General features: G+C 44.1%; 1 protein-coding gene across 1 annotated transcript in view; it reads right to left on the bottom strand.

The window, feature by feature from the left end:
• Positions 1-1922: 1922 nt before the first annotated feature.
• Positions 1923-24454, bottom strand: part of C6QH4orf54 (chromosome 6q C4orf54 homolog) — a 55626-nt gene continuing 33094 nt past the window's right edge. Inside the window, exons 2-3 of the mRNA XM_069630720.1 lie at positions 11111-11219; positions 1923-9271 (exon numbers count right to left, since the gene is read on the bottom strand). The gene's annotated coding sequence lies outside the window, so the exon portion shown is untranslated. The remainder of the gene's footprint in view (positions 9272-11110; positions 11220-24454) is intronic.

The following is a 24454-nucleotide window of genomic DNA, read 5'->3' as shown; positions in this document are numbered from 1 at the left end:
GGTATGTCCACCATGGTTGGGGAATGCACTTTTCATAGAGTGGGATGAACAGCTTCTTAAGGAAGTAGTGCAGAACAAAGAAGAAGGAATGAAGGAGAGATGTGATCAACTGAAGTGTGCATGGAAGATGCGAGTTATGTGTGGGGGAGAATGTGTGTGTAAGAAAAACTGAGTTTGCATTTGAGGGAAGAAGCACCTTTCGGGGTCTTCAAAAAGAGCAAATTGGAGGATGCCATAGTCACAGAGGATGCCAAGGTATGTAATAAAGGAAAGCTGGCTGCCAAGAACTGTGTTTGAAGAGATGATTAAATGTCCAGTGGGAATGAGTGATAAGGGGAGGTGTGTTATATTACAATGTTCAAGTACATCGTCTTGTTTCCAGATAGTTTGGGTTCTAGCTTTCACAAGTTGAAAGCCTGAGAGGAAGGCTTCTGGAAGTTTAGGGGATTCTAGGAAAGGCAGTTGGAGAGAAGCTGGGGTGAAGGGGTGGCTTCTCTAAGGGGCCTTTATCCATGCTGTCTGATATGCGCCTAATAATCCATCTCATGAAACTTCAGCGTTCGCTCCAGGAGCGCTTCATTTTAATAGCAGCCTTTCATCTTTCATGTTCTTTGAGGTGGCCTGGTTCCTTATGGTGCCAACCCGAATCCATAGCTGTAAATGTAGCATGGAATGAACATCTGCAAAAGTCTAAACTGTTGGCTTTACCAGTGCTTGTTTTCTCTGCATTTTGTGACTTCTCATCCTAAATGTATAATGGGATAAGCAGACCGACAAGTCCCTGAATGCACAGGAAAAACTGGATATTAGCACACATTGGGTGACACAAAGGGGGAAGGTGCAGGAGGAAGACTAAGGAGATTTCTTTTAAAACATTTTGTTTATAGGGGAATAAGGATACGAAATGAAAACTACAAAAGGGGGCTAAAAGATCCAACAAAAAATACAAAACAGGATAAAATGGATCAATAAACATAAAATCCCCTAACTTGACAGCCAAACAAAATCCACAAAGGGGACCACACACAAACGTTTATTTAGAATGGCCAAATACCTCTGATTAGATAGTTGATCTCATTGCTTGAGTCTCTGGCCTCCTTACTGGATGTTAGGACTCCAACCCCAACTTAGGAAAACCTATAGAATTCTCTCAGGGCAGGTTGAACCAGCCCAGAAAGTCGTGTGCTTCCTGTGGTGCACATTTTGGGATGTTCAAGTAAAGTCAGATTATCAGAACACCTTACCCAAAATATGAGAAGCAGGCTAGTGTGTGATTAGAATGAGGCCTTTTCTCGTAATCTTTCACAGAGAGGTTTCTGTGTTGAGCTTACAGGACTGATCCACCTTTCGTTATCTGGGGAGGGGAGTGAATGAGGTTAGGGATAACGGGGGAAGTTAAATTGGTTCTGACTTAGCATAACATCAACAACCCCACAGACTCCTTGAAAGCCATTATCCCAGTTATCATATTAAGAGAGCCAATACAGGATTCTGTGGTCACACCAAAATAGGGTGAGAAGATACGTTTAGCAAAGCAGCTTTGTGGGTTTGGTGCACGCACAAATGCATGCGCAACCTATGGGGCAGAAGTCTCGATCCCTGCAGGGACAACTCCTACCATCCTTTAGAGGTTCATGAAATGAGTACCATTTGGTTCTGCAGGCCACAGTCAGCCTTCTCTTCCTCCTGCACACTTTCCCACATTATCACTGTAATGTTGGTTTGTGCTGCTCTCATTCTGGCAATGTGTTGTTGCACGGGCACCTTAGTAGCAGCAGCGATCGCTCTAAACTGTACCCCCTAAGGAAGTGCTTAGCTGTCTTAGTGTTACCTCAGGCCCTGTACATGTGTATGCAAATATTGAAGCTCCTGTGGAAAAACACAGCCGTTATCACCCTATTCCCATCAAATGACGAGCAGAGTTGTGTTTGCAAGATATCTTTTACTGAAAAATACATGGAAATTCTGTAACAATCAAAAGAAACAAAATATAAAAGCTTATACAACCATTTTTGAAAAATATTGGTATCCAAGTTTTTCTAAGAGTCCTTCCTCGAAATATAACTTGCCACATATTTTTTTCCTAAAGTGCAACACATGTAGAGTGCAATTCCGTGTTCTCCGATTTCCTTTGTGTTGCATTCAACGATGCGATCACTTCACACTTCATCCATAGGCCTTTGTCGGGCCACAATCTTCAGAGAAGTCAGAAAACGTGTTGAAATATCCTTTTTGTCTTTAGTCACTTTCCTTACAAGGCACAATCCATTGTCCACGTACTGTAAACGTTCATCAGAATCCCAACAATCTGGTGTGTTACACATCCGACCAGTCAGACACCACTAAAACAAACACTTACATTTTTCAACCTACTGTACTTCAGCCTTCAACTTCATTCTACAGCAGCACTTTACACAACATTGATAGTGTTACATTCAGGCTTCATAACTGTAAGCGTGAATTTAATTGAACATCACACGCAATGATCAGCATTTTCACTGAGCTATAAGTACAATTTTTAAAAATGAGTATAAAAGATTGGCCATTCACACAAACATTCTAAGGATTAATGAATACTGGTACAAAAATACACTCTTGAGCAATTGGGATAAATTAGCTACCACGTATGAGTTAATAAGAGGTTGTTCAACAGTGTTATCATTTCTGCAAGAGTACAAAGGCTACTCTTTCTTTGTTTTCATTTCACTTCCTCAGTGGGTGGGCCTGTTTGGGTGTGAGACCTCATAATCCGTTATTTGTGTCAGTGTGCAAAGGTCTTAGTGGGTGCTCATGTGCAGCCAATGAGAACTTCATTTTTAGAGTTTCTTTAAATATGGTAAATTACAAAGAGAAACAAACCCGGGATTAAGTCCTTTATAGGATAACATCTTCAGAATTCCAATATCCAGTAAGGAAAACATTTCGCCTAAAAGAAAGAAACTTGACTTCCAAAGTGGAGGGTGACTGGTACAGTCTTAAATATGCTAAATGTACCAACAGGGCAGAGAGGGACCCAGGTTTCTTTTTTTTTAATCCACTAAAAACCCTGAATTTTGTTTTATTATACAGAACTACAAATGATATATGTATGCCAATTTAAAAAAACTTTCATTGAGGGGTGGTAAGGAAAGGGAATTATTTACAAAATATCTCCTCCTACCGAATAGTTGGGTCCTGCATACACGACAGACTGCTGTGATGGCTGAGTGTGGTGGTCTATTATCAGGAGAATTTGATGAGCTTTTGAGGTTTAGTGACCTTAAGGTCCTCCAGTGTATGGTTGCAACAGAAAACCTCAAATGTCTTGAAATTATCAATCCTAGGGAGCTGTGAAACCTTAACCCGCAAAATACTGCAAATAATCCATGGTTCCACTAAATGGGTGAATTCATTTGTATGCATGTCCGCCAAACACGGATCTCTGAAAATCTAGACATTTTTCGTTTTGTCCCTGTCAAGCTTAGAAAATAGGCAGTGCCTTTGGGGTGGTGTTAAACAATTTAAGCCACGTAAACAGGGTTGTTCGGTAGCAATATATATATTGGTATACACATGTAGTTTCTATGAAAGTTAAAATGGGACCATACATTAAGTGTTGGGAGTTAATCACTTCCAGAGCAACAAAAAAAAGAGAAGTCCGTTGTTAGGTGAAGAAAGGTCGAATTCTCCTATCTTTGATTTTCTAAATTTGAGAACAAACCATTAGACAAAGTAACAACTGGATTTGTAAAAACCCCATGCTGGCGACAGGTGGTCGAGGTAGGGACTTTGGGGAACAATCAAGGAAAATAAAAGTAGTGCCAGCACAAATCCTTCTTGTGGCTCCAAGACTTGAAGTCATTATAGCCAGGTGATAAGATCTCCAGCACTGGCCTTTTTGGTGGGGAATTAAGGGGTGTGTGCAAGCTGTCAAGGTTGGGGCACTAGACCCTACGCCTATATAAAAGAAAGGAATCTTGAGGTATGTGAGGCTGCGCCAACCTCCAAGATCATTATCAAGTTAATTAATCGACTCACACCAAGAACTCACATCTAATGTCCCACAACATTTACAACTAGTCGGGCAACTTCCTTCACTGATGCCGATACAACCGTTGTTAAAACCTCTGGTACCGTTTGGCAGCACATTAGGGCCTGATAGGAAAAGGTCCTAGCAAAGTTGCACAGCCTACAGGCCTCCCGCAAAGCCTCCAGTACAGAGGACATTACAAAACAAAGTAAAAGGCTAACCTGATGAAAACAAGAGAAATAGCCGACAATGGCGCCCAAAATTACACCAACTTCAACTGCAAAGTAGAGATTTTCATTTGATGCTCCGCAAAAAGAAATAAATGACAGACCATCATTTTTGCAAATAACTTACCAACTCTACCAAAAGTTGTAACTCAAGCCTATTTTTGCTTTTACTCACAAATGTTCACAAATATACATACGTTATTAAATTTAACGCGACTCTTTAGCAGCAAATGTATAAAACGCACAAGTGCCTCGCATCACAAAACTGGACACATTGCGGTAATTTCAGATAAAAATGGGAATATACACTAACAAGAAATCAGACTTTGTCCGTCACATTCAACCGATTGTCCATCACTTCGATGAGGTCCTGGGACTCTAAATCACTTCAAAACATACAACACACATGGGTGATCTCTGACAAGAAAGAAATCATTTTACAGTCAGAAATGAATCACTCCTTTCAAAGTTGCCTCTTGGCTGCATTAATATGCAATGGACCTGATTTACAAATCGTTTTTCAATGGGACTTTCCCATTCAAAAACGCGATTGTAAATCAGGCCCATTGTCTTTCTGTTTCCTTGCACTTGTCCCTAATGTCAATTGTCTAATGCAATAAATGGAACAAAAACAACTCTGGAGAGAAAAATCACAATAATAAACACATTGTTTGTCATATTTCTGTTTTTCATATTTGTTAGATGAACTCAATGGAAAAAGGATTTTTCATACAAAATGGAGAAATAGAGAAAGACATAGGAAATGTTTGGAGGAACGTAATGATTGTGAATGTCTTGAAATGTTTTGTAGAATTGTTACTTCTAGTAAATATTTTAAAAGTTTGTAATGAACTATATTAAAAAAAAAAGAAATAGAGAAATGCAATTTTGTTACAAATTATTCCCACTGCTTTTTGGATGGGCTTTTGGAAAACCACCACCAATGTATTGGGAAAACTCACTTTTGGCATAACTGTGTGAAAATAGTTACGTTTCCTTTCTTTGAAACGGAGTAAATTGTGGATGTTTTATCTGGACAAGTTATGGCCTGTGGCTTTTTCAACCATTGAGCGGTTTGAGGTAACAAGCCAATGATCTAGAGAGGTTGGATGCGATATGAGGCCCCTCTTGGTTGACTTTGTGCACATCTACATCAACAAGTTAATTCAGAGCAAGAATTAAAGAGACTTAACACTGATGCAGCAAGGCAGGAACCAATGCCAAGTCCATTTGCTACCAACAGTAAGACAACATTGTAATTGTAATTGGTTATTTATAACGCGCTTAATACCCAGAGATTTTTAAGCACAAACCCGGGGATCGGACCTGTTTTGCTCAGTGGTGGTGAGCTTATAATATTGAGTCCTTAGCACTTCAGGGAGTGAGTGTCATTGTGCAGCTGATTAGAAGGAAAAGATGTAATAAACCCTGCAGTGCCATGAGATGGGGTATCTGAATTACATTCTGGGGGCTCGGGTGGCAACGGGATGTGGGAAACGTGGACCCTACTAATAAAATGCTTCATGTGCAATGCATTGAGTGGGAACCTGTGTCACAAGCTGTACAATTAGCAACGTACTGCGTTAAAAAAAATGGGACTGTTAAATAAGTTAACTTCAGTGATAGGGTGAATTACATAATATGTCAAACCATAGTAGATGATGGTACATCACATGGTCTGTAGTACGTTGTCATATGTATCACATATGTATAAATAAAAGAGTGTCTCCATAGTGACACTATCCTCACGGTTACATGGCACTAAACATCTATTTCTTTTGTAGCTTTTTTACCTTAACCAAGGAACTTGGATTTGACTGATCCTAGGTTATTGCTCGTTAGAGTTCACCTGCTGAAGTTGGGGATGTTAGACAAATTTCACTTTTTGTAGGGTGGAATTTCTCATAGACAAAAACATTCCCACTCTTTCGAGATGAATTACATAATAAAAGTGTCCCCTTTTTTGGCTCGCACCTCCATATCAAGGTGCATGCCAAAGTTCCTGCTGCAAGTATTACAAAAAGGAGAATTTCAGGACAGCAAATTCTGAGGTAATCATTTTGGAAAACCTCAGAAAGTATGAGTTTTTCGTGCATGCATATATGGGCCTTTCATTTCGACATGGTGGAAATGTCATTTATTTTTTCATCTAACAATTACATTTTTCAGTGAACAATTTTTATTTTTTTTCCATGAAGAATTAAAAAGTATTTAAGGAAAAATTAATCTTTTTCGATAAAAAATGAATGTTCCTTTATCGTAGACATTTCACACTTACTTAAAGGGAAAGAAGGGAGTTAAGATTATTATCTACAAAAAGCAAATTTTTCAAATATTGAGGTTAATAGGAACAGTCACTCAAATTAAACTATTTTCAGAATGCAGTTTAAACAAACACTCAATTTAACTATTAGGCAGCTTACCTACTAGTATAGTTAAATTAGTGTTGTGAAGTAATGTTTGGTGTGAGTAATCGTTTGAATTGTAGTCGGATGAACTCTTTTTATGTTTGGGAAATAGTTAATTTGGGGTGACTATTGACATTTCCAATGTTTTTAGGCTTCCTTTTTTCGGTTTATATGTTTATTTAAGTCTTTTGAATATGTGTTTTAATAGTACTAGTTTCATTCACCAATCAGTTGAAATTGCAGAAGTGCAAAAATAAAAATGAGTTGTGCTGGGGCACATACACACAGTCACACAAGGTAAATTTACAATAAACTGTATGAATGCGCAGAAAACAGTAAAAAGACAGAGAGCATGGAGATCGCTATTGTCCTTAATCTCCATATCGGATAAAACAGGCTACATAGTTAGTAAAACTTGGTTAGTATTTTGTAAACATGCTCCAACCAGAAGGCTGCCAAGACTATACTGCACCAATGACCCTAATAATGGTGAATCCAGGTATGCAGTTGTCTTGCAGCCTTCATAAATGTCTGTCTTGGGTTGATAAAGCTACGCATAAAGTAGCACTGCCCTGTACCACAATGAATTTCCTGGAGCAAAGGCTTTGCATTTGGGGTAATACCCACAATGCCTTGCTGATGTGTCTCTGAAATATAGGTGAACTTCCAGTGATGGCATGTGTGACTCGGCTCAAATGGATTGTGTGTGTGTATATATATGTATGTATACTTATATATATATGAATCCAAAAGGAAATGGGTCAGCGCGCTCCCCGCTGAGCATGGCTGCTATTTGACCTATGGTGTTCACCAACAACTTTATCCAGTATTCCAATGAAATGGAACTCAGGGATGCCTTGTGGTCACACTCCAAGGATCCATCAACCTCAAGCGGTAAATACAACAACGTGTATCGCTCTCAGTCAGGGAACAAGTTACCTGGTTGGGAGCAAAATGTGTCGTCGTTATGGGCGCGTCTTTGTTGTGCCTGAATCAATGAATATTATGTCGCGAGAGAGCACGCGAGTGAAAAGAGAGAGAGGAAATGTGTTGCGGTGTATTTTGGTGCTGTAATGAAGCACCATTGAGGAGATCTCACAGGGAAGGCTAAGTGGCTTATATAAGAACTCCGAGATGTCTTTGTTTGGCCATATTACACATGCCAGGCAGTCTGTATTTTTCATTGTATTACAGACAGAAAAATGCGGACCTATTAAAAATAATTCAAGTGTTTAAATTCACTACTGCGGATTATGAAATTCAGGTTTTGAATTCACTTCTACAAATAAGAAATCCAAACATTAAATATATATCACTAAAAGTGCACTGCATTTCTAACCTCAAGAATGTATGCGGAAGTAGACAGCAGCAGCATTCTACACATTGTGCCTGAATTGTCGACAGTAATTAGGGAACAGCATCCAGCATTAGAAACAATTGCTAATGTTTCAATTAGACCGTCAACAATGCATAAATCATTAGTACAAGCTGTACATAAATCAGTTTGCAGACTGTGAAACTCAGTGGCACAGTAGTATTTTAAGTGTAGCACCACATCTGCAATGTAGGATTACAGACTTAAACATGTGTTTTGAGAATTAACATGAAAACAACGGGAAAATGCATTGTTAGTGGCGATTAAAAGTTTATTTTAATAATAAAAAAGAAGGTTCTTTTGTAAAATGTTCTTTTGACTTTTTATGCACTCCCTGTTTTTTTTATAACACGCATTGTACTTTTGAATGAGGTTATTATTTTAAAAACAAACGGTGCACCAAAGACTAACATAAAAGGCATTTTGCTAGCAGCACATGAACCCTGTCAAGGGGCACCAGTTCTAGATACACATGAAAGAAAATTGATCTTCTGCAAACATGAGGCTAATCCAGCTTCAATACAAAAAGTGAAGTAGACATTTTCTCTTAGTATTTGAATACAAAATATCCTCCTTAAGATGTCTCCCCTGAGAAACTGTGATATCAATGTGCACCAAAGGTTATGTCTTTATTACATGAATGTGCAAGTTGAAGAAACTGAATTTATCAGAAGGTTTGTTTTGGGCATATTGCAACACCTGAAAACCCTGAGAGAGTTATTTGTGCAAACTAATGAAGTGTAAACTTTAACATGAACCTCCTCTCTGAGAAGGACAATGATCAAACATGTACAGTTTATCACTGATACTTTATACGCAGATCCTAGCAGTCAAATATGCACCATGCACTTGTAGTAATAAAGTGATGATAGCAAATTTCCTCTGGTGCCCTTTTTGACCTACATTTTAATTGCTCTTACCATAAAAGCGCGAACAAATAATTGCATCACACACAATATATGATCATGATCAAATATATAAAAAGAGGCAATTGATATTCAATGGTAAATTCAACAGGAAAAGGCATTAGTAAGAGTATGATTAAAAAGTTCTGAAGTATTACATAAAACAAGCTGACACCAACACTACCCCATCAGCTCTTGGAATTCCTGTACATAGGCATGTGATGACATGTCTTCCGTTGATGTGTGGAGTAGGGGGCCTTTCATTGAAAATTAAAAACACGCATTGAACACACATTTAGCTGTATACTTCCAGGGCACTTCATGCGATGGATACATTGAAGCTGTGCCTGCAAAGAAACAAACTGTGATCAGAGAATATTTCAAATGTAAATGCACCACCACATGCACCAAATCAGAGTGCCTATTGCATATGTTTAAACTACTTATAACACTAAATAAGATGATTGCAACTATTTTAATGTAGGAAACAGAGAGCAGATTACATATGAGTGTTCCCTGTACTGGCTAATGTTGCAGGTCGTTCTTCATGTTCTGGTGACAAGTGAGGACACAATAAGATTCCAGTCCTCGAGCAACTGTTGGTAATATGTGAGAACTGATGAACAAGACCCTGAACCTTTTTTCTTTCCATGCAAAGCAAGATAAAAAGGAAAACACTCCAGACCCTAGCAATGATACAGCTATTCAGTTGCTAGGTCTGGAAAAGACCCGGGGCTAAGCTGATGTTGGAACTGTTGGGTCTGGGGGCTAGCGGCTGTAGCTCCTGAGATTCTATCCGGGGCTACAACCAAAAGATCAGGGGCTATAGCCCCCTTAGCCCCCCCCCTAGCAACGCCCCTGCAGCTATTTCATATGGGTCAGCATTGCCTGACTTTTAAGAGGCAGCTGTAATGTTTATGATCTGCACTGCCAGATTTTCTGTCAAGTACTTTTCTGTCTCCTTCGTTTTGTGCTGTTTTAACTAATGCCGTGATGATGATGGCAATAGCGGCGCAGGAGCCTTACCAACCTTTAGAAAACGTATGTTCAGTGGAATGATTTTAAGAGTTCCTTGTTATTTATTATAAATGTGTGTGAATGGATGGTTTGTAAACCACAATGGGTGAATGTCAGTGTTTTTTGGGCTTTGGGTAACATTGTTTCAGTGGCATGCTTAAACCCTGCAGGCAGCCTTCCTGCAGTGCCTGTAGCTTGTGCACTGCATGGCATAAGATCATGGACTGGGACACTGTCATCAGGTTATGGCCTTTGGCCATGCTCTAGACTCAGTGTCCCTACGTGCCGTGCCTGTTGGACATAGTGTACCGCCATCGGCTAGCAAAGTAACCTTACTAGCAGGGCCATGCCCAGCCGCCACTGTTGCTGTACCGGTGATCCTATTTGCGGTGCCCAACAGTTGCACTTAATGGCCTCAGTGCCCCTACAAGCATTTCCCATTGAGTAAGGCCTGTGGTCATGAGCAAGTCAAATTGACCCTCTCTAGCAGGCCTGCTTGTCATGCCCAGGAACATACGCTGGCACAGTGACCCTACTGATGGTGCTCTCTGGACATGACATGGGTCATGGCCACTAAGTACTATGCCACAATCATGGCCTGCACAATGCCCTGTTTTTCTTTTGTTTTTTTCTTATTTATTGTGCAGCAGCCAAAAAAGAAAAACATGACTTTGTGCACTTTTTGCTGCACGTTAGTGAAACACTTCTTAATGATCCGGAAGTGGCAGTCTTCTCTGAAAAGTTAAGGGAACTCAAGGGTGAAACTGATGTGGGGTGACCTTTGGTGTGTATTTATTTTTTGGTGCACATTTATATTAATGCATGTAAAAGGGGACACCTCCCAATAACCTAAGAGCACATGCAGAAACACTGGGAGAGGAGAGAGAGGAAGTAGAATTCGGAGAAGAAAAGGAGGGCTATAAAGCAAACAGAAGAACTAAAAGAGAAAAGTGAACTGTGCATTGACGAAATCTTCTACTTCTGTGCATTTTTCTATTGTTTTATATTTCTTAGGTTTTTGAGGAGTGGTATCCACCTCGAGCTTAATGGGTATATTTGTTACTCGTGTGACCCTATAGTGAACTGCTCGGAAATCCTCTATTCTCTGTGTCAGTTCATTCATAGATACCATACAGGAAGAGACTCCGGTAAGAAAAGCACATACTTACACCCACTGTATGCAGAAAACGAACTGAAATAAGTAGAAAATGTTGCAGCTGATGTTGAAGAGATTTTGAATTGCAAAGAAATTTCTGAGGCAAGACTTATTACTTGCACCTGCAAAATAAAAGGGAGTAGATTAAACCCTCCCACTTCTTCGGGATATACACCTCTTAAAATGTTGCATTTAAATATATTTGTGTTATTATTTATTTATTTATTGGTTATTTGTAATGCACACTTTACAGCAAAATTGTGCTTTTAAGGCTCATGAAGACATGGGGGGAATAAGGATGAGGAAGAAGGTATAAAACAAAAACAAAAATGTTCTTAAAAGGTCTTGAAGCATTAGGAACATGCATGTGCTAAGGCATGGGACCAGGGAAGAGGCAGAGATGGAGAAATGCAGGAAAGGGGTAGAGCAGCGGTATTCAAACTGTGGGGCGCACCCCTCTGATGGGCCGCAGCCTCAAGCCCAGGGAGGTGGGCATCCACAGCCTGAAAAGCTGCTGGACAACAGAATAAGCAGCCTGCTGTGCCGATGAGAGCTGCTCTGCAATGTGCGGCTGGCCGCGAAGCGTCCGGAATATGCAAACAAAGGCATGCATATTCCAAATGCAGCGTGTGAGATACTCTGGAGTCACACAACCTGCGCCCCTCATTCTTTGTGTTAACAGCCTTTCAAGTGGGGCAATTTATAAGTGATGGCTCATTTAACAAGCCATTGTTTTTATACAGTATATCCTTAAAATTTCAGTGTTAAGAACTAAACATGGGTCATTTTTATTCACCAGGCCAGCACAAGTATCAGTTAGCTGACCAAACCTATGCAAAAGAGAATTAACGGGCCACACAGAAAAAGTCTAAACTATTTTGTGTATCTTCGTGTCTCTTTGTTTGACACACCAACACTTTTTAATATAACTTTTTAGTAACATATGGCACATCCCTGTAAAGTTTAACTGTAATTGTTTTGCTTAAGTATTCTAGTGACTGCTTTGGGACATGAACTAAATACATCCTCTCAGCATCAGAGGTCTTTTAATTGTCTAAACAAGCCAGCCACTGCCTAGCGAGCACACCGGATGGCAACTCAATGTCACTTGGCACCTTGCTTAGGAAAGTGGAGTTCATTGTGTGTCACCATGCAGACAGTAGTTCATGGCAAATCAATGCAGTGATGTGTGCATCAATGATTTGTGCGCTGCACAAGTCGCCACCCTGTTGGTTAATGGTGTCTATGTGGTGCTCCCTAACAGCACATATACCTGTTTTTCTCTGATGTGTCCAATATCCATACAAGAGCACATTGGACTGTTTTGTGTATGTGACTCTGACGAGCATGCCATACTTTGCCCACACTTAAACACATAAAGCAATCAAAGACGTTGCCTCAAATTGTAAATCCATGAGGCCAAACACCCTTTCTACACTGCCACACCATGATTTTCACTAGCTGCAGGCCAGCACTAATAAGAGATGCTAATGCCCGCTCGGTTAGATAATTCATGGGCCTGCTCTTTTTCACCGAAATAACTCCTAAGGCCAGCACAATGGTGAGGAGGTAGTGGCTGAGGAACTGTGGGCCCTTTACCACGCATCAGAAGCTGGTTCTGTTAGAAATGCTTCATCAGCTTATTACTGGTCAGGCTAAAGTTTGAAAGAGGTCCAATCCTTTCTGTGTAGCCTTTCTGTGCATTGTTTATTGGGTCTCTCTTGTGCGGTATCCTGCCCTGGCTGTAGATATAATTCCCTAAAGATGTTTCTGTATTGGAGTTGGCATGCCCACACTGAGACACAGCCCTTCCTCCCCTAAAATTCTTCAGAAACAAGAAGCAAACAAGCCCTTGTACCCCATTTGAGTGGCTGATATTGCAGCCATTTTATACTCACATCCAAAAACGTGTGGAAATGAGCATGTATGGTTACAAACATTTTAATGCTAGGGTGAGTATTGTGAACTGTGATGCATGCATCAGTTATGCATTTAGAGATTCACACATACAATCCTTTTATTTCAAAGTTGCTTATCAAATGTAAATGCTCTGTGATTTAATGCATAGTATACAGGAATCCTCATTGGTGCTATTTGTCCTCGTTCCCACTCTCAGAGAGATATTTTGAAAGAGTACAATAAGAGTGTACTAGACTGTCTATCTTGGAATGATAACCCTTCTATCAGAAAATAATTCATATGGTTAGTCTAGTATTGCCCCTTGAAAAATACAAGTGAAGTAGTACGGACAGAACATCTGCAACACAGGGCCAGGTCAGTTGGCCCTCAGACCCTGGCAGGCTGTTCAGACTGCAGTGTGCCAGGACGGACAGTATGAAACTGCATTCAGGCAAGGCCTTCACTAAGAGCAGGTGAAAGAAAAACCATTTACTTGGGCAGCAACAGCTGTGTTTTCACCTTACAATTCTTCTGTACAGTACTTGAATTACAATGTAATGAAACCAACTTCATTTATATAGCAATTATTTATTCATATTGAGGAGGGGTTCTGTCGGACGACAGAGGTGTAGTTTGGGAGTGACGTGTGCCAGTCAGTGGGGGTGGGAGGAGCATTCTGATGTTTCTGATCTTTCGCCCTGGGCACCAAGTTGGCTAGAAACTGGCCTGATTACAGCACGCGCCTTCTTTTGCGAGGATGACCAGCCCCTCCCACCTGAATGCAGAGCAGCAAAATCACTAATGATGGCTCATTAGTGACATACTGCCCTACTTTCAGATAGGAATAGGGGCTAGGGATGGGAGCAACTGCCACCATGTTGCCAGTCAGAATTCATTTAGCTCAGCAATGTATTCAGTTCTCTGTTTTTTGTCCTGGTGCTTAAAATGTGCACTTTGCATTACAAGCTGTGTGCCGCAGACTGGTTCCACTCTAAGCGGGGGAGACATGAGGACTGTGGGGACTCTCTACAAGTGAATAGAACAAAGACCCCACAGTCCTCATTTCTCCTGCAGCAGTGGCCAGGGAAGGTGCCAGGGCATTTCATTCTTCTCAAGCTAGAGGCACCAGGGCATTTCAACTTTTTCATATGAGGGGCCTTCACTGTGCCTGATAATCCTAAAATTCTCTTTAATTTTATGCAAAGCTTCATTTTATTTTTAGAAGGTTATTTTACTCACTGAATGCTGATTAAGTCACTGAACAACATTAAGGTCCAACTTTGATTAATACCTCCCTGAAGAAAATGCTGGCATGAATGACTCGGTGATGCAGCCTTTTCTGGCAGACGAGGTGGTGCATCTTCCATTTGATGTCCAGGAGGATCTGATTGAGGTTCAGTCGGACACTACTCTGCAATCTGAATTTAGGAACATTGCAGTGGGTGACATTTGGCTGAAGGTAGTAATCCTGGAGTATCCTACATTAGCAAGGTCTGCTATATAGTCTCTCTTACCCTTTGGGTCTTCCTACTTGTGCAAAATAGGCTTTTCAGTATTGGCTGTACTGAAAAAGAAATACTGCACAAGGCTGAAGTGGAGGACAACCTCAGAGTGGCGGTCTCAAAAATAAAGCCACATATTGACTCACTTTTTGCAGAGAGACAGGTCCACCCTTTCCATTAGTACTTGCTATGTAAAATCAAATTGCCTTCTGCTGAATATACTACTAGGATTGTATTTTGAGAAAATAAAAGCCCTACTGGAGAATTTTGTCTTTACTTGCATGGTTTCTATGTTTGGATTGGAAGCAATTGTCCTACTGTCTTGGAATGTCTCCCCAAAAACATATCCCTTCTAAATTATGGCACCATGCATTCTGCAGCCATCTCTATAAAAAAAAAAAATAACACAACAACGAGGGTGCGGGGCAGGTGGGGGCCCGAACAATTTATTTTTTGCTCAGGGTGCCTTGGCATAAAAAGTTTGAAAACCACTGGGGTAGAGTGAGTTAACAAACAAAAGGCTCTGACTAGATCGTGCAACGATTTAGAATGTGCAAGTGCTGAACGTGAAAAAGGAAAGAGAGGGAGGAAGGGCAGTGCGGGGGGAGAAGGTGAGAGGTACAAAAATGACAAGTAATAAATGCAGGAACAAGTAGGTAAACGTCATTAAGGCAAAAACAGGCATGTAATTGAGACAATCAGGTGAGAGTGACTGCAGCCTGGAAAAGCCAGGCCTCGTGAACTGAAAGGCGACATTAGGCATGCAGACAAGCAATAAGCCAATCACTTAAGCGGAACTGCAGACTGGAAACAACCAAACCTCATGGACTGAGGGGTGACATCAGGCAAGCAGACAAGCAAAAGGGCAATCAGGTAAGAGTGACTGCAGACTGAAAAAGCCAGGCCTCGTGAACTGAGGGGCGACATCAGGCATGCAGACAAGCAATAAGACAATCACTTAAGAGGAACTGCAGACTGGAAACAACCAAACCTCATGGACTGAGGGGTGACATCAGGCAAGCAGACAAGCAAAAGGGCAATCAGGTAAAAGTGACTGCAGACTGGAAAAGTCAGGCCTCGTGAACTGAGGGGCGACATCAGGCATGCAGACAAGCAATAAGCCAATCACTTAAGCGGAACTGCAGACTGGAACAGCCACGCCTCGTGAACTGAGGGGCGACATCAGGCATGCAGACAAGCAATAATACAATCAGTTAAGAGTGACTGCAGACTGGAACAGCCACGCCTCATGGACTGAGGGGCGACATCAGGCATGCAGACAAGCAATAAGACAATCAGTTAAGAGTGACTGCAGACTGGAACAGCCTCGCCTCATGGACTGAAGGGCGACATCAGGCATGCAGACAAGCAATAGGGCAATCAGTTAAGAGTGACTGCAGACTGGAACAGCCTCGCCTCATGGACTGAAGGGCGACATCAGGCATGCAGACAAGCAATAGGGCAATCAGTTAAGAGTGACTGCAGACTGGAACAGCCTCGCCTCATGGACTGAAGGGCGACATCAGGCATGCAGACAAGCAATAGGGCAATCAGTTAAGAGTGACTGCAGACTGGAACAGCCTCGCCTCATGGACTGAAGGGCGACATCAGGCATGCAGACAAGCAATAGGGCAATCAGTTAAGAGTGACTGCAGACTGGAACAGCCTCGCCTCATGGACTGAAGGGCGACATCAGGCATGCAGACAAGCAATAGGGCAATCAGTTAAGAGTGACTGCAGACTGGAACAGCCTCGCCTCATGGACTGAAGGGCGACATCAGGCATGCAGACAAGCAATAGGGCAATCAGGTAAGAGTGACTGCAGACTGGAAAAGCCACACCTCATGGACTGAGGGGTGACATCAGGTATGCAGACAAGCAATAGTTCAATGAGGTAAGAGTGACTGCAGACTGGAAGGGCCATGCCTCGTGCACTCAGTGGCTACATCAGGTATGCAGACAAGCAATAAGACAATCAAGGTGCACAATTGGACTTCCAACCGAAAGGTGAGGGGGCTACATCAACTATGTAGAACAAAAAGGGTACAAAGCAGCCGTGGGTGCCTCGCTAGAGTGAGGGACTATAACAAGTGTGCAGGTGCAAGTAGGTAGTACAGTTCAGGGGTGAGAGTGTCTAGAGGATGCAGGCAGTTCAATAGAGAAAAGCGCAGGGCAGAGAGTGACAAACCAGTGATAGAGGAGGGATTGAGGAGAGGTAAGGAGGGCAGGAAGTGGGAAGCCAAACAGGTTGTAGGTGGGCAACAGCAGGTAGAGCAGACAGTGTATGCATGGAGGCGAAAAACAAGGGAGCACAAATAGGAAACCAGCAACAACGGTCAGGGGGGCAACAATTCCCCATGCCATGTTGCCATCTAAACCTTGCCATATTTTCTGGGGATGACAATTTATATGGGATTAAGTAAGATGCAGAACGCATGGTAGAGTCTGATGAGACTAGAACGGGAGATACTTGGAGACATTTCAGGGGGATTTCACCATGTCATGTTTTTAGTATTTTAAATACACCTGCAAATTACCCCCTCTTTTCAGATCCATTGCAGGTAAAAGTATCTCATGGTTATTGCCTTAAGAGAGGAAACTATGCATATTCCTGCAGAGTAGAGATCAGCCGTTGGATAGACTGGTCTAGACAACACCATATGCGCCACATTACTTTTGCCAGCCCCATTCACGTGCACAGCGATAATCTCCTTTTCAGATCTGCTGTTCCAAAAAAAGACATCCAAATGCCAGCCCTCTGGTTTCATTCATATAAATCAGAACGCCCAAAATACACAATGATGAGAACGGACACCAGGCGGGATCAACTGGGATTACTTTGAAACATTTCACGCTCTCTATGAAAGGTCAACAGCAAAACACACACTGTAGCCCATCACTACAAGCACCAAAAGCTAACATTTGTCCATGGCAATGCCTGCAGAGTAGTTCACGCAGCGATGAGGTACCCAAAGGGGCCAATTACTAAACTGCTCTTTTCGGGTGCTCTGATGAAATCGTGGGGGTTCAATGGCATAGGGAGGAGTGAACACTAGTTCAGCAGCTTTTGACTAGGAGACCATTTTCATGGTTTTACTATAGCCGTCTGTTAGTTATTCTGATGCTACTGTTTCCTCCCTTTCTTCCGCTTGCTTCTGATAGTCCCATTTTAGCAAGGTTAGGTGAGGTGTTTCCCATGATTGCACAGGTATATAATGGGCCTCATTACGACCCGGGCGGTAACCATGGCGCTATTTGCACCATGGTTGCCACCGGAAAACTACATTACCGCCCCATTCCAAGGTTGGCGGGGGCGGTAATTCCCCATTCACCATGGCCCTTCCCCATTCCCATTTGAGCCCCCATAGGGCTCACTGGGAATGGGGAAGGTGGTAATTACGGTACCGCAAATTGCGGTACCTTAATTACCTCCAAAGTCCCTTTGCGGGTCCCGTCCTTAACAGCTGGTAAAACCAGCAGTTAAGGGAGGACCCGCAAAGGGACCTCGGACTAGGGCGGTAAGGGATTACCGGTACCGGTGCCCTGACCGGTACCGGTAATCCCTTACCGCCAGGGTCGTAATGAGGCCCAATGTCTCAGAAAGTAAGGGAACACGTTCATCAACGGCTCCGAGACTCTCTAGGAACTATGTTTCACACTGCTTCCATCCTAGCAAGGGTACTATTTACGAGGTTACCCTCTAAAAAGAAGCAGGCTCGCCTGGGAGATTTAACAGGTGCCCCCCAATTGCATGTGGGGTGCATGGAGGTATGGATAGCGGAGAATGAGGAAGTGGGACTTGCACAATCCTTTATTGGAGGGCTGTACCTGGAGAGATGCAGGGAAACACTACTCTTCTCTGACCAAAGGAGGCTATGCAAGATGGCTGAGAAGTTGTTGACTAATCCATAGTTGCGAGAAGATAACGGTCCATCAGGGGCATGCTCTGTCTTACAGTTGGTAACATGCAGTTTGGAAGCTGAACAAACAGAACTGAAAATAAAATAAACGTGATCGTTTGAGAACTATATGTTCCCCTTTGTTACTGCTTTGCTCAATTGCATTTAGATCTGGTAGCCATTTCAATCAACTCTAATTCAGATGTCAGCAACTCAGTATTTGATGTGGCTTGTCTGAGCTTAGCTACATCGCTAACTTAATGCAAAAACATCAGTCGGGAGTGCCCTCGGTAGGCCTCTCGGCTTCTTTTGTGTGGTGACCTATTTTATTTCCAAATGTTCCCATATGAAAAGGTTTGGGCTTGCTGAAAATGTGTAATATGGGACGACTTTGTACATTATTTCCAGAGCCTTTTTTGATTCCCAGTCCACACCTGAGTCAGTGGCTTTGCAGTCAATCAATAGACTTCCAGGGCATAACCTGATTTGTATATATCCAGTGACTCTCAGGTTTGTGGCCTGTCTAAAACCCATATATCCCCTAGTGTGTGATCCTCAAGAAAAAGAGTGCACTGCTGCACAAGGTGTCGTTGCCATCTAAAATGTTAAACAAATCAGAGAGGTTCTTTTGCATGCAGACCGGCAATCATAGAGATTGGGGCCGCAGGAAAATTGAAGTCAGTCTCAAATACCTGCTCTGCCTCTAACACCATTACTGAGGGCTCTGTCCAGGGTGGATATTGTCGACTTTCAATCTATGGCTTTTGGAAGAGGTAGCCAGCAATACCCTGAGGGATTGAGTAACACAAAGCGGGACAAGATTACATGCAGGGATGTCATTTGGGCGTCGCTCGGAGTCGCAACTGAAATGGGACCCACACGCACCGCCCCAAGACATGGAGGTATCTGACTCGTCTGCTCTGCACATGTGTGGGTAGTCACATGGGAGTCAGAGGCCTGACTGATGCAGAGTTCCTCTGAGGAAACGGTAAGGACAGGTATTTTCCTGTAAGTGTTGGTGTGGTTGTGGGTGCGTGTGCGTTGGGCAGCAGGGTTGCACCACTGGTTTTGGTGCCAGCGAGATTGACACTGCTGTGGACCAGTGTAGGATTGGGGAGGTGCTCTTGAGGGTCTGAGCAGACCGACAGACCTTGGGGTGTGTGGTCTGCAAGCGCCGAGCACATTTACCTGGGGGAAGGTAGTCCGTTGGAGCGGTTGGCTAATGGGAGCTCTGTTGTGCTCCATGTCCTGTGGAGTATGGTGACATCATTGTCACTGCAGAGGGGCCGGATGAACGCTCTGCAACGTCTGGAACTGGAACTCCTCCAGTCGTTCGGCTCTGATGCCGATGAGGAACATCTAGAAGGGTGAAATCATTAAAGGAAGGGACCTGCCCACCTCTCCACTGCATGATGCATTGTGTTGTTAACCTTTAAGTTCCTCTTCAGGCCAGACAGTACTGCTATTAGAGTTCCCTTCCGTGGCACTACTCTGGTGTTACGACTAATCTGATTATATTATCCGTGGGGCGGTGTGGGTGTGGGCACGGGACTATTATTGCATATGTGCGCGTGGTGAGGGTACATGGGCATATGATGGGAGTCATTTGGCATTTGGTGCCAATACCTGAGCATACGAATGCAGAGCATGTGCAGTTGCACAATGGTGTTGCCCTTGTCTCTATTTGCATCACGTTAACAATGATAGTGATGTATTTATCATGTTGCAGATGACAAAATAATGTATATTATGATTTGTACTAAGGAGAAACAACGGATTGACTCAAATGCCCCTAAATTATTTTCTTCATAAGCAAAATGAAGTTGCAGACGAACGGCTCATGTCCCCTCTCAACCTTCTCTCCGTTTCTGTCTTAGTTGCCATCGGTATTTTCAAGTCCTCTTAAACGTATCATTTTCACATGCATTAAATCACATCATGAACAACAAGCCATTCGTAGACACCAATCTTCAATAAAGGCAACCCATCCTGGTGTATTACTTTTATACTGTTTCCAAATCTGTGCATCTTATCAAAGGAGGAATGGGCCCTTCCATTTTAAGTAGTGCAACACATTATTTATTGTAAATGGTCTTTCACATATGTGTATCGCTTCTATTAAATATGATATGATATTATAACGCGCCTATACACAAGTGTTTCGAGGCGCGACGAGGCAAGGGAGGGGGAATCAGTGGGAAGACAGACAACGATCTTACTAGGCCAGGTGTCATTCGGATCGCGCAAGTGCATGGGCAGGGGGAAAGGGAAAAGTGCAAGGGGGAAGGGAGGTGGGAAAGTGCAGTACATGGGATAGTAGAATAATAAGATAAATAAACAACCAGATGGTGGCAAGTGCAGGTAAGAGCAAGCATAAGTGCTGGTAAGGGGACTGTAGGAATACAGAACAACAGTCCCCAGGTGCAGGGGTTGCCAGGTAGGCAGTGCAGGTGTGCAATTGGTGGGGCCTGGGCCCGAGATCAGTAAGGGTGGCCAGGTCAGTAAGGGTGGCTAGGTAGCAAGTGCAGTTTCAGCCAGGAAGTCAACAGGGGAGAGGGGGAGAGAAGGCAGAAGTAAAGAGGAGGGTTTTGAGGTGCTTCCGGAACCGGAGATGGTTCTCCTCAAGTTTCAGGGAGGCGGGAAGGCTGTTCAAGAGGGAGACCCCAGCTGAAGAAAGAGATCTCCCACCAACTCGTTGCTTGGAGAAGCGACTGACCCTGAGGGAGTTGGAGGAGGATGAGCGAAGAGCTTGAGAAGGAAGATATTTGGCAAGAGAGAGTTGAAGGTATTGCAGCCCCAAGCCCCAGAAGGCCTTGTGGACAATGCAGAGGGTTTTTAACTTAATCCTCGCAGCCACTGGAAGCCAGTGCAGAGATTTCAGTCCTGGAGAGATACGATCTCTGGGCTTGAGGCCAAGGACAAGTCTCGCAGTCCTGTTCTGGATAAGTTGAAGAGGGCGGAGAGTAGAGGCAGGCAGATTTAGATAGAGGGTGTTACAATAATCCAGCTTAGAGAGAACCAGGGCTCTGGAGACAGTGAGCTTCTGGGGGAAGGAGAGGAAAGGAAGAATACCTCTGAGGAGGTGTAGCTGGTAGTGTGACTTCTTAGAGACGTCAGAGATGTGAGGAGAGAAGGAGAGTGTGGAGTCGAAGATGACCCCGGGGTTTTTGGCCTTGCAGGTGGGAGCAGGAAGAGGGCCAATAGAGGCCAGCCAGAGAGCTGCAGGGAAGGAGGGAATGGGTGTGCCAATAAGTGAAATCTCGGTTTTACTGGCATTAAGGCAGAGGTCATTGGCGGCACACCACTCCTGGATAGCAGACAGACAGTCGGAGATGAGGGAAGGTGAGGAGGAGGCCGAGGGTAGCCTGAAAATTAGCTGGGTATCATCCGCATATCAATGACAATTGGCGCAGAGAGCGGCGATGCAGTGGGCAAGGAGTGCCAGGTATTGGTTGAACAGCCAGGAAGAGAGGTTAGATCCCTGGGGGACACCACAGGTAGAGAGAAAGATATCAGAGAGGAAGGACCCAAGTTGGACCTGGGAGGGTTGGTCGGAGAGGAAAGAGGTCAGCCACGCCAGAGCCTAACCAGTGATACCCAGATTGTCACGGAGACGGTTGAGCAGGATGGCATGGTTGACAGTATCAAAGGCAGAAGAGAGATCAAGCAAGATGAGGACACAAAGATTGAGTTGGGAGTGTCAGGTTGCTCCCCTGCCATATTGCCCAACCACATCGTTATGTGGGTGGACCGCCATTGCGGTCCTTTTCTTCCCAGGGTTAAGGGAAGTGACGTTGGGGTGGGGAGGGGTTGCTGTGGGGTTCGGCAGTTCCCGCCGTATGTTTAATAAAGTAGGTGACTGTTTATCCTGGCTCCCGCGTGATCTGTTATCACGTCGGTTGGAGGTCCCGAGCAAAACCTCACAGGGAGATGGCCAGTTTCTCCAGGAGCTTGCCGAGGAAGGGAGTGATGGAGATTGGGCGATAGTTAGCCGGGCAGGAGGGGTCGGCAGAGGGTTTCTTAAGAAGAGGGTGCACAAGGGAGGCTTCAGGGGGGATGGGAAGACTCCAGTGTCGAAGGAGTGATTTCAGAAATCAGCCAGGGCAGGAGCCAGGGAGTCGATGTGGTCCTTGATAGTTTTGGAGGAACAGGGGTGAACCTGTTTCGACAAGACTTTCATGGATCGGACTTGTCTAGAAACCTCGTCAGCAGAGAAAAGGGGAAAGGCAGAGAAGGAGAGAGTTGGGGAGGCTGCAGAAGGGCCAGAGTAAGAGCAGGCAATGGAGGGAGGGAGGCGATAGGAGGAGCGTGAGGACAGGATGTTCTGGGTTTTTGAGATGAAGTGAGAGGCCAGTGCCCTGCAGAGGGCCTGGAAATGTACAGCAGAGGTAGAGACTGCGGTAGGATTAGCTAGTTCCTTGCAGATTTTAAAGAGTTCCGCCGAGTTGTTAGATGCCGCAGAGATGCGGGCTTGGATATGGGCTCTCTTCTTGGTGAGGACAGAGAGTCGGTATTGCCTTTGAAGCAGGCGACAGGCCAGTTTGTCAGAGGATGAACATGAAGCACGCCATAACCTCTCGCCCACCCTGCACTTGCGTTTAAGGGTGACGAGGTCAGAGTCATACCAGGAGTTACACTTGGCTTTGGGCTTCAGGCGGATTCTCATGACAGGGGCAAGGAGCATGGAGAGGGCTATGTCAGGGTGAGAGCCAGCCAAGGGGGTGTTATGATTCCTGCCCCTCATGTCCCCAGCCCTCCAAGATGTCAGGCTGGAGCCAGGACATGATCACCTACATGGCCCTCAAGGGCCTCTCCATCCCTCCAAAGACCCACTTGGAGTCAGACTTGGCGCTTGTGGCACCAGACTCACTCACTCCCATAGGATAACATTGGGGATTGGACTTGTAGTGCATTGATGGGGACAAGATGGATGCCCCCACATATTTCAGTTACCAGAACTGCATGTGCGGTCTAGCCTTTTGGGTGTGGTTCAGCCCAGAGACACCTGGGATACCCAGAGACTATTTAAGCCACACCCAGGCTGAGAAACATGCTTTGCGTTTTCTGCACCTGCAGCGTGACACTCACCGTGTTCGGATCGGTCTCCAGTAGGCCTGCATCTTTCTTCTGCGCTCAGCTACTGCAAGAACAAGAACACTGTTAGGAACAGCCTTACCTTGCGGTGCTTCTGCCCATCATTCATCGCTCCTTCTGTTCTGCAGGCATCTTCGGGGGTGTCATTCCCATCCTGGCACGCCGCTTCCTAAGGAAAAGGGAAAAGAACAGAAAAAAGGCATTAGTAAGCATTCTGCAAATCTTTGCTTATTTTTAAATACTGTACAAGCTTCAAACGCTTACCTGAATCCAAGCTGCTCTGGGGGAACTCTGTCTCCGGAACTTCTCATCCATCTGCAAGAGGAAAGGACACTCCAGGTTAGCGTGGAAACCTCTAGAGGCGCCGCATACCGCGCTTACCCACCGCATTTGTTCTTCTTAACCGGCATCCACGCTGAAAACGTTACTGCACCTAAAAGACACAGAAAAAGAACTCAGTTCAATACAAATACGAAAGGTGTGCATCGCGCATCGCACATCGCGCTCTCACTCACCTTCAGTGCTACTCATCTTAGCAGCACGCCGCCATCCCCGGACGCCGGCCATTATCTAAGGAAGGAAAGGAACAAAGTTAGAGAACTGTTTGAAAGACTCATTATACTTACCTGTCGGACTCTTTCCAGTGAAGTATCTAGGCAGCAACGAGCCTGCATCAATCAACGCGCCTCTTCGCTGAAAGCAGGACAGAGAACACACTATCCAGGAAAACAAGGTGAGCTGTGGATCAAAGGGAAGGGTTGGACTCCGGGGAAGAAGGGGTACAAGCACACAGAGACAATAGGGAGTTAAACTCTACCAATCCTGTGTTTCAGGCCCAGTCTCCAGTCGAATAGCCTCCAGGGAAGGGTTCGAGGTCGTAAGAGGTAAGAACAGGCTGAGTGACATCCCCGTGGATACCAGGTGAGCGTTACAGGGGGAGGAGAGTGAGAAGGTGGTGGCAAA

The sequence above is a fragment of the Ambystoma mexicanum genome, chromosome 6q, assembly GCF_040938575.1.
Source record: "Ambystoma mexicanum isolate Mex_15411 chromosome 6q, UKY_AmexF1_1, whole genome shotgun sequence".
Taxonomy (NCBI): domain Eukaryota; kingdom Metazoa; phylum Chordata; class Amphibia; order Caudata; family Ambystomatidae; genus Ambystoma; species Ambystoma mexicanum.
Note: the sequence above shows the minus strand (reverse complement) of the source record. Positions and strands in the feature narration are given on the sequence as shown.